Here is a 9,697-nt window from a genome sequence, read left to right as displayed (position 1 = left end):
TTCCTTTTACCAAAGTAGGGCAGTCAGGCCTCGGTGATTAATTTTACCTTTTCCTTCCTTGGCAACCATCGGTATGCATCTAGAATGACCACAATCTTTATCATGTGATAAGATTTTCTGTTTGTATTTTATGTCCGCTCGTATTTTATGTTGAATTGCCCAAAAAATGAAAATAATAATGACAATAATAATGATTACAATAATAATGATAATGATAATAATAATAATGATTATAAATAATGATAATATTTGGCTGTTATCTATGACATTCTCTTCCAAAACAACAACAACAGTGACAACAACAACAACAACTACTACTACTACTACTACTGCTACTATTACTACAACTAGTATTAATACTTAACGACAATAACAACAACAAAACAACAAAAAAATCACCAAATTTAATTCCTTTATCAAAGGCATTATATAACATTTGGAGATGAAACAAAAACCCAGTTTCAGTGCTTCAACATAGTTAAAAACATGTAAAAAATGTTAAACAGTGTAATCAATTTTAAGTATCGTTAAATATACAAAAAGTGAACAATAATTTTGACATAATTGTTTCTAGAATAAAAAGTGTACAGTTATGATATATTAAGACAAAATACATGTTGTGATATCTCTTTATATTTTAGGTTTTGTTGCGAATTTCTTATGAGGTTGGATGCTTTGTGATAAAACTGACCTATGATGCACAATATGTATCAAATGTGCTAAATCGAACATCTTTCAGGTGCGAGTTTCTTCACTTTGTCTCCATCTACAAATCAAATTTGTAAAGATGGCAACTTGTAGAGGGAGACAAAGGGAAGAAACTCGCACCTGAACCTTCACCCCTCTGAATAATATCTTTCTTTCATCGAATATTTTTCTTTTAAATCACTGCTGTCAATGGGCTTTTGACTGATATATGAATGCTGATCAAACACACACAATTTAGCCGTCTCATGCTGTTTAAAAAAGTGCTTTTGGTTTTGAAATTTGAGGGTATCAAAAATAATTCTTGCCCGTTGCGAATGGGTCAAGAGCAGATTCGATTTTACAACGTTGGAAGTTTGGGTGTCTTTTTCTATGTATATTTTCTATTATTCACATCCCTTCGTTTGATGGGCGTGTTGTAAAGTAAGTGCATGGGCATGAGCATATAAACTTAAAGAATATTTAATTTGAATCCGAGAGTATACCAAAAGTACTTTTTTGGCTGTTGCTTGTTAGGATCAAACTCGTGACGCACGGAGAAAGTATTTGGTTCCTCAATTCTCGTCAAGCACAAATAGATACGAGCCACGGATTGTGAGAGGGAAGGGTCATCTTCCTGATTTCTTTTTACTTAAAGTTCTTTTGCTGTCTTTCAATATTGTTTGATAAAATCAATAGAAAGATGTTTTGTCGCTATCTATCTTGATGCTCACTTGTGTATATTTTCCTGACTCCACTATTCCGCAAAAGTTCTAGTCTACAAGTTTGATTTAGACTTCTTTATCTAGCTTGCCACACTTAAAAAAAAAAAAAAAAAAAAAAAAAAAACCTGAAATCATGAATGAACTGGCATGGTATCATCTGATAAGGACTCATTATATTCACTACGTTATCAATGGACGCGTCCGCTTGATATATGAAATGATTATGTGAATACTTCTTTGAGTTTCATTGGTATTTTTTTTTTTAGGGTGATCATTTCTATCCTGAAAACATGCATGGATATAACATGTACCAACGAGGGGTAAAATGCACTACACATTGTACATGGCATACCAAATACGCTGATTACAATTATTTAGAATTAGATCGGTCACAGAGAGACAAACTATCTGAGATGGGACCTATCACAGAGTGGACGAGAAAGCATGCAGAGAGCGCTTGAAAAATATAAAAAGATAAAGCATAGTTAAATTCTTGCTTTTACCCATTCTCCATCCAGCGTTGTGTCACATTATATGGTTACATTTTACTACAAAAAAAAAAAGTGTAAGAAAAAAAAATCATTAAAAGTATATGGAATGTTTCTAGATATTCGTTTCATCGCAAAAGTGATGTTGTGGGTATCATAAATCAACACAAATCAACATGCATTTGGATTTCAGGGCCCCTTTAATTGGTCATGGATAAGATTCACATATAAAAACACTGGTCAAAGAGAATATAAGGAAGTAAATATGTACAAAATATACATAGACACGGGCATATATAAACTTCATAACGTTCATAACATTTGGTGAAGGAAAATGCAACAAAAATCTGATTTTGACACAACAACACAAAGCTAGTGAGAATAGGCTGTGCTTGATTACTTGTCTCAGTAGCCATCCGAAATCATTCTCTTCTTGAAAGGTTACATAAAAGTCCTTGAGACATTAAAGCGCCTAAGCCAAAACTTCAAGTGATTTCAAGTTGACTCAACATTTTTAATTCACATATTGACTCACCATGTTCACATTTACTGAATTACCAGGTACGTATCAGACTTGGAAACACACACACACACACACACACCTGCATAAATATATTACATAAAAGGAAGAACTCACACATAAAAATTGATAGTCCTAGCTAAAATCTAACAAGTCTTGGGTTTATACCGTAGACTAAAGTTATGAAAAAATGAGGAATTCATTACTTTTGAATTGTGTAAATTAAAACTTAATACATGCAAAGAAATGTACCCCCTATTAAAATCTGCATAATGTGCGGTGTGTACATATTTGTTATCTTAGCTCTAATTAATCAGTCTTTCAATAGGCGAACCACTTGTGCTAGTCCCACTGAGTGGGACGAACGTTGCTCTACCACCCCCACCCCCTTCACACAGACACACCTCACAAACATACACACACTCACACACTTGATCAGTTGCAGGCCCATTCTCAGTAAAAGCGTTCAAATACGGAATTTTGGTGTCGCCGACATTCCATGACAGTTTGCGGTTCCCTGAAACCTATTAGATACTATTTAAATGTTTATAATATATCACGAGGACTTTATTTGTTAAAAATAAACAAGATCAAATGCGGTTGTCTGCCTTTTTGTATAAAATTTTGCTGTTAAACTTCGTTAAGACCCCCAAAACGCAGTGTCGCCGGCTATTTCAGAATTATGTTTTATTGCTCCTTTCCGTCCACAAACACACTTTCCAAATATTATTTTCATGGACGATGAGCATATCATATGTGCTAATCACAATACTCAAAAAGTTCCAAAATTTTTATTGACTTCTTTTTTTATAGCCTTTTGAAACCTGTCGCCAAATTCACCGCCAGATACGTTACCACTTTCTTTCGTGTTACAGCATTGCGAAAATAACAAGACTATGCAATGACCCTGTGTATATGAAACTCTGAGGATATACTTCATACATTGCAAGTACTTAGATTTTTTGTGCAACAGCTCTTTTTTGAGAATACGGTACAATGTTTCAAATATCGGTTTTCTACACTTTTATTTGGACAGATACGTGACATACTTTTCACGCCACCCACTGCGACAGATATTGCAATGTCAGACAAATTGTATATTATACATTACTCCTCGGAATGACGCATCGATTCAACATTAAAGTTTAGTACAAGTGAGAAATATTTGGTAGATATCGCTCTCATAATAATATGATCGACCATATACGTTACCACAGATACGTTACCCCAGATACGTGACCGAATTTTGATGATTGGTCTTGTGCTTTCTGGGGATCAAATCTGGTCAAAATTCATCCCTACACATTACATGCTTCGTTTTGTTGGACCTCAGGATTATATTCTTACACCAAAAGGACAGAGAGGTGAAAAGATCAACACTTCCACATGATTTTTTTGCTGCGTCAGTGTCTCACAACTTAATGCCAAGTTTTCCGACAGATACGTTACCACATAATCAAAATGCTGAAAAGAAATTGTAAATGTTTTTACAAACAAATCGTTGTGTGCTCATAAACTCCAAAGTTCTATTCTATAAAACCCAGTCACTTTCATATTCTATGGAACAACTTTGAACGTTTATTTTACAGGACGAAGCTAAGATTCAGCATATCAGTTTTTTGCTTTTCAGATTTAACAGATACGTTACACTCTAAAAACACAAATGTTGAATTAACATTTAAAAGGGCCGAGGAGTGACAACATTTTCAAAGTGTTGGTTTTCCTGCTAGATTCAACATTTAAAATGTTATTTCAAAAGTTGGATGCAACACTTCAAAAATGCTGTCACTCCTCGGCCCTTTTAAATGTTGATTCAACATTTGCGTTTTTAGAGTGTACGTATAATTCAGGGCACCCGCGGTGGCAAATAATGTTATGTAAAACAAAGTGTTCATAAAACAATTCTGCATAGAATGACGCTTCCATAAAAAAATAAAGTTATGTTCAAATGAAGAATATTCAGTAGAAATTGCTTTGTAACTTCACCGACAGATTCATTTACGGTACGCCAGATACGTTACCAAACTTTGAAAGAGTAAAAAGTAGTTTATGAAACGCTTCCGAGAAAAGTTTCAGTGTTCTGTTGCATATTTATTCTAGTGTTTTTCAACATATGAAGAACTACTCAAGATTCATTGATAAGTTGAACAATTATTTATTCATTTTCATTAAAAGGGATGAGCCAAATACGTTACCATAGGTCAAACAACTGTTTAGCATATCGAGTTCATAGAGACTGTACCTACTTCCTTCTAAATGCCTGCAAAATATATTTTTTAAACCTTGTTTGCATTATCCATCAAAACTTAATGAATATTTATAGTCAGATGGATAAATACATTCAGACGTAAGATGAGAATATTCTGTGAATGAAGAAATCAGCTTTCACATTTAGGGCTCTTTTCCACTACATTTGATAGTTTAAATATTACGTACAATGTTTAAAATGGTTAATTTGGGCTTACATCATTCATTTTTACATCAATTCATGAGGTAAATAATTAAACAGGTGATATTTATTAATTCATACACAACTAAAATTATTACTTATATTTTACCAGATACGTTACCAAAGGTGATTCGATGTTTTTTAATAGTTATTTCCCTAGGAAGCAATTCATATTTGTTTCCTGTGAAATTCCAAATTGGATCGTTCCCTTTGCATGATTTGTGGGATTCGAAACTTTATTTGTAAGCGAAATTTGCTAAAAATACAAAGTGAATCTTAAGGTTATATTTCATTTCAGCAAAAAGCATATTTCAACCTACCACACAGAAATAATTTCTACCAATTAGCAAGGGATGACAACATCTTTACCTCTTGAAAAACCCCAATATCTTTAGGGGGGACAGATGTCTTTTCCTAAACAGAAATTGGATCAAAACAATGAATTTAATTCAGAGTTAGGAGTCCATTACAACATGTAAATTTGCGGTAACGTATCTGATTGGTGATCAAAAATCATATATGATGCTCTATTTCAATTCATTTTTACTCAATGAATGGCCATCATTTAGAATGTTCCACTTTTTGTTTCGTATTTGACCGGTTTTGAAGTTTCCGAAAACACATCTTTGAATGTATTACTTTGTGGTTGATTTTTCAGTTTTACTCACATGGAATTGAACACTTAATCTGAGAATGGCCCTGCAAACAAAAGGACTTGAAATTTCGCACTCTTACCAATGCATTCAAAACTGCTTTGATATAGTATGAAGATTTTCTCTCTACTTGCTTTATCAACCATGGAAACAGTGAATTTTACATAATAAACAGAACGGATAGACACACGTGCATATCAAATTGCACATACAGATACATTCATGAAGTTAGATGATACGTGACGATGTTGAGATAGTACAGAAGATAATATGTAATCGTGAAAGTACAATGGGAATGTACGAAAGGACCGAAAGAAAAGAAGAAGGCATTTAAGTACGAAACTGCTATACTTCAAATGTGGAAATGACTGGCAAATCAAATGCCAAATTATTGTTTGTTTGTTTGTTTGTTCATTTCCATCTGAGAAGATGGCTGGATAGCCCATATTCAGCTACACTAAAATTATCGATGTGGCATGTCTAAGACAACACCTCTATTTGCTAGTATTATGTAGACAACTGCTGCTTTTAGTCAGCCGTATGGTGCATCTCATTGCCTAAAACACAGGAACACCGAAGACACAATAATACATTTCTGTTCTACTATTCGGCTTCTTCGTGATGTAAGACCAAATACCCGAATTCGTCTACCTCACTGTTGGCTGTTGTCGCACCTGCGCATTCCCGCGCTACCGGCGCCTCCCGGGAGGAGCTACTCGTCAGAGGGTCTGGTATGTTCTCATACGACGCCTCGGACAAACCTTGAGCACTTGGCTGACGAGAGTTCGGAGGGGAAAACTTGGGTCCCACTTCTGTCTGATCTAAAGGTTCTGTAGCCACTGTGGGATCATGCACGTTTTGCAGATCTAACACAGTTTCATATGTCACTCTGTCACCGCTGTCGCAGTCACCAGAAGCTTGGTTAATCCCGCTGCTGTGGCGACGAATTCCATAAAGACGTGAAGAGTAGAGAGGAGGAGCTTTGATCTTACCAGAGCCCTCGAGTGTCGGCAGTAAAAAGAATAAAAATCAAAATAAACAAAAACATCATGAGCTTCAAAGTAATATCTTTAATGGGGTCAAAATTTTGTCATCTAAGTTTACAAGATGAAATCAGTCAAAGACGTGAAAACATTACAATGAACAAAATTGTTGCATTTAATAAACCGGCTACGAACGTTTTGAAGAATTACATAATCATTTAAATAATCAAAGCAAACCACCTCTGTGGAATGGGTTATTACCATTAAATTTTGCAATGAAAAGATTATAATATTTTTCTTGACAGATGAAATAAGCAGGGGGAATCATATCGTTGTAATTTTTCCGGACATTCATCAATATAAACAATGTACCATAAGAGCCCGAGTGCGTTGATGTCCTTTGTCGTCCACTATCAGCTGACTACATAGGAAATACACAATTTTAGGAGTTTTGTTCAGACCACAGAAAGCTTATTCCTAGTGAGCTGGTGACATGCCATACTAGCTTAAATAGGAAGTAGATAGAAAAAACTAGTTGTGTGGAAAATGAAAGGGATTTCTACTGGAAAACTGAATTGTAGAAATGCATATACACTGTATTTGCTTTTCTTCGAAGTAAGGAAAGTCAACCGAGCACTTTTTGTTTTTTTTTTTGGTACAGCCAGGCCATCCATTCAAAATCATGCTAGATATTCCTTTGTCCACAAGCTAGATGTGACTGCGTTATCCATTGCGATTTCGGTAGTTGGCGTAGACGAACTGACTGAAGTGTGCAAAGGGAAGAAGCAAAGTGTACAATCGCTTCCCTAAGATTTCGACAAATTCATACCCAGGAATGCATCACCATCGGAGATGTCTTACTTTATCTTTCCTTGCTGATCGAAGATGATGTGAATACGTGACATACGCCCGTCGAAGACACACCATTAGTAGCAAGAAGGAGGTCGTGGTGGAGACCCCTATTAGTACCAAGCTCTGTGTATTCTGGGATGAATACACAACTGGGATACATGTATGTATCAAACCTGCAGACCGTTTCACAAAGAGAAGTGTCATTAAGTTACTTGAAACTTATAGTATACTTACGGTAGAACTGACTGAATTAGTTCGAACTGATTTCTCGTTGCTCTTCTTCTTGACCGCAACTATTGTACGTTCATTTCTTGAACACCGTTTGGTAAAAAGCGTTGACATTACGGACTTTGAAGGGCAGAAAATATTTCGTTGAAAGAATTCAGACAGAAAAATATAATATTCAACAAAATACTTAATACACAGATGGCGCGTAGAGCAGTGTTTTGACAGAAATGATAGAAAAAGAGTGCTCCAAGAACATTGACCCCTGCCTAACAGTCGACGCAGTATGGCTGTGTTGTCGTCTAATGATAGTAGTAGTAGTCAATTTTGTTATCTAATCTCCGACTTCAAACAAGAGTTAATTACAGAATTTATCATCTATTTCAGCAGTCCATGCTTAGTTGTACTTCTGTTGGTGACCCTAGGTTTGTCACGGACACATGATGACAAAACGGTTTTGATACAATTATGATCATTACAGTGTAGGTATGACAAGGTACTCAATGCCATCATCATCATGTCTAATATATTGTGTTACTACATATTTGAAGACGTATTCAATTAATGTTGATAAATACGTAACCATGAACGTAAATTTGAGACTGGATAACATGGAGAAAATACCTGTTTAAGGACTATTTCGCTCATAATGATGGTAACATATAATAAGATATAAGTAACATTCATCATAACTCCATCATATCTTTCCATCATTACAACAGCTATTATTAAATACACTTTTTTTTTTTTTTGCCAGCATTTGCCGTGTTTTTCGGGTTGTTAGTCTGTCAGTAAAAAAATTCTATAATTATGTACACTCAAATGAATAAAATTATGATTGGATGGGTCAGAAATTTGATCGGAAACAAAATGATCCGTGTTAAGTGGTGATCCGTCATGATCCAAAATATTCTAAGAGCAATATCTTCAACATAAAGGGAGACATAGATATAGAGGGGTAGAGAGAGGAGCAGTTTCAATATTCCACTACAATATTTTTTTTTTGTTTTTTGCAACTGATTGACAAATTGCCCGACATCGATGTACATCATCGAAAGAAGTTAATGAATATGAAATTTTTTTTTCCTGAAAAATATACACTATGCTTGGTCAAAAACTTTCTTAACGTGCACAACAAATATATCTATACAATGTAATTATATTGGCTACAATTCGAAGCTACAAAACCAGAATATTTAATCAATGGAACAAAATGCTTAACTTGTCTAACTCTGCCCCCCAAGGAAAAACGCAGTATCTACATCCAGCTCCATTTCTAAACAACCGAGATATTCACCATTTTATCTTTTTGCCAAAGCCCCTGGAAAATATACTCTTTTGAAAAATTCCTTCATTGTGGAATTTTAGTCTATCTAGCTACCAATTTTCCTGAAAAATATCATTTTGTGTTTTTGTTTTGTTTTTCAGTTATTGATGAAAATGTAGATACTTTGGGGAAACCCCACGCAATTGACTGATTTCCCCAAGGAAAAACGCAGTATCTACAATGGAACGAATTTCCCCAAGGAAAAACGCAGTATCTACAGCGGAATGACTAGGATTAATCTTCTGCCATAATTATGTATGCATGTATACATCATTGTTCAAGTATTCTCTGGCCCTGGGGGATGCATCCTCCATCCCCCCCCCCCATTTATGCCCTGATTACAGAGTAGGCTAGGCTTCATAAGATTATTAAATAACAGATCGTTCTTGGAACGTTTTGCTTAAAAGTGTATCCCAGACCGATCTTGCTGTAGGCCTAACGTTACGTCGATACGTGTTTAATATGAAGCTTGCCAGGGCTGTAATGTGATGCTACATGGCCTAGTCGCTAACTAGCATCTAGAATACTAGATCTAGATCTGTACAGTCTAGGTTACAGTCTGTCTAGACCAAAATAAATCTAAATCGGATGTCTGGACCTAGATCGATCTAGACTAGGTCTAGTTTTTATATCGTATATATTATTCTAGGCTGGCTACGTAGCAGGCTACACGAGTCTACCGCCTCAGGCTATACATTACATGCACGATGCTCACAGAAAAAAAAAAATAGCCTAACGTTAGAACTGCAGAAGGTTTAAGCCCTACACGAGCCAGGACTCTTTGATTAGGA

The sequence above is a fragment of the Diadema setosum genome, chromosome 22 (assembly GCF_964275005.1).
Source record: "Diadema setosum chromosome 22, eeDiaSeto1, whole genome shotgun sequence".
In the NCBI taxonomy this organism is placed as follows: Eukaryota; Metazoa; Echinodermata; class Echinoidea; order Diadematoida; family Diadematidae; genus Diadema; species Diadema setosum.
This window is presented reverse-complemented; position numbering follows the sequence as displayed.